Genomic DNA, 2,363 nt, shown 5'->3' with positions numbered 1-2,363 from the left:
GAACAGTTGAAGGCAGTGGAGACTGTAACTGGGATGAACTTGACAGCAAGGATCGTCTGTTTACATGCTTGGGGGGGTGTCTCATCAGCACCTCCCCGCTTGTGCTCCAGCACCCCTGACGCAGGGCCTCCAGGGCCCGACCTCTGCCAATGGCACTGACTTACTGAGACTCCAGGGCTGCCGGGAGAGCCCGGGGGCGGGGAGGGGGGGGCGGGGGCAGGCTGCCCTCACGGCTGAGGTTCCTTGGTTCCTTTAGAAGCTGGGACAGGGAGGAGGAGTGCTCGGCCTTGTCAGGGGAAACTTACAAACAAGACAGCAACCTGTACAGACGTTTGCACAGTTAAAACTGTCCCCTGTGACCCAGAAGCCTCACAACCTCTCCCTCCCACACCATCGGTGCCGGGCCAGCCGTCACCACGCCCCTCTTCCTGGGGCCTGGCCTCTATTCCAGCCGCTGGTTCCGTTGGTCCCCAGGAGAGCCCCGTGCTGGCCTCACACGCTGCAAGCGGACAAGGTAAGGAGGCCAGGTGTGCGAGCTGCGTGGGGAGGCTGTGGGCAGGCTGTGCTGAGAGAAGGTGAGGCACAATCGTCCCTAAATGAGGAGGGCTCTTCTCACAGCCGACAGCGCGCTCTCACCACGGAGAAGTAATCACCCCTGGGAATAGCCTCAGACCTGCTCGCAGGAAAGGGACACTGACACCCCCGTGGAAGGGCCTGTACTGCGGCAGCCACGCAGCCGTCCCGCGGATCCGCCAGCCCCACTCTCCTCTCCAGCCGGCGCCCAGCCTGGGGTCCACGCTCCATCATCACAGACCCTTCACGTCCCGTGGGAAGCTGCCGGACCACGGCTCAACGAGCACCGGGTGCTGTCGAATGAATATCCAAAACCTGGCATTCATGCAGTGCACTTCTCCCCGAGCTGGAGATGATTATTCATAACAGGTGAAGTCACGACACATGTGTAAGGAAGGAGAATAGAGTAAATGCTTTTCTGTTTCAGAAAGAGAAGCGAGGGGAGTAAAGGATGTAGAAAAATGATTTATGCCTAATCACTGAGGCAGCTGGCCCTGAACCACGGAGCCCTGACCCCAGAGGTTTCTATTTACCTGGAATAGTAAGAAACCTTTCATATGCCCTAACCAGTTTGGCTCAGTGGATAGAGCGTCGGCCTGCGGACTCAAGGGTCCCGGGTTCGATTCTGGTCAAGGGCATGTACCTTGGTTGCGGGCACATCCCCAGTGGGGAGTGTGCAGGAGGCAGCTGGTCGATGTTTCTCTCTCATCAATGTTTCTAACTCTCTATCCCTCTCCCTTCCTCTCTGTAAAAAAATCAATAAAATATATATTTTTTAAAAAAAGAAACCTTTCATATGACACATGAAGGAGCCGTGTCTGCCGTGTCCCTAGCCAGCCTTCTCCCTGTCACTCTGCAGCCAGAAGAGAAGGTGCCCTTCACCCTGTCGATGGGCCACCTCCCCAGCCCTCTGGGTCACCCAGGGCCTGAGTGAGGCCAGGGGACACGCAAAGGGAACCAGAGCGCTAACACCTGCTGCGACGCGATGAGGCGTTCAGGGAGGGGCTGGAGCAGAGCTGTGTGGCTGGCCTCGGGGTGCACAGAGGTTTGGGGGGCTGGGGAGCGGAGCAGGGGATGTGAGATGTGTGGTCGGGTTATGGACTGGATCTTCTCAGTTGTTTTCCAAACAATGCAAGTCATCACTGGGATTCTCTTAATTACTGTTGCCAACCGGGATGTCTTCTGGGCGACCACGCCAGGGGACAGCAGTGGAGTGGGGCGGCGTCATGTCAGCCAGGACTGTAGAGCTAACATTCACGCCCGCCTACCCTGGGGCTACGGCCCCTCTAGGTCTGAGTCAGGGCAGCTTCTCCAGAGCTCCCACATTGTTCTCTCATTCCCCACAGACAGGGAGACGCTGCAGAAACAACGCTGAGCCGCAGACACTGTGAGGACTAGAAACCCACGTTCAACGCAGAAAACCGCTTCTAAAGCATTTTGTCAGTTTACGACTCGGATAACCTGTGGCTCTGCAAGCTTAACCTGCACTCTTCGCGGCCACGGACAGCTGGAACACATACGTAGTCTCCCTCCCTGACGAAGACATTCAAATGGTCTTTTAAGTGAAGAACAAAGAAGGAAACAAGAAGAAATGGTTTGGAAGCTCCACAAACAGCCCCCACACGGTGGCCCCACCAGCACCGGGAATGGGAACCAACTGGCTTACCCCTGGGGCCTGGTCCTGAAGTCCTGAGACCTCGGCTCCTCCCACTGGGAGACTCGGGGTCTGGGTGGGGCGACAGCCCTGCTCTGAATGTTCGGGAGCCCCTAACATTCACGTTAGAGCCCTG

This window comes from Myotis yumanensis, unplaced genomic scaffold (assembly GCF_028538775.1).
Source record: "Myotis yumanensis isolate MYYU_CA2020_CCGP unplaced genomic scaffold, mMyoYum1.0.hap1 SCAF_21, whole genome shotgun sequence".
NCBI lineage: Eukaryota > Metazoa > Chordata > Mammalia > Chiroptera > Vespertilionidae > Myotis > Myotis yumanensis.
This window is presented reverse-complemented; position numbering follows the sequence as displayed.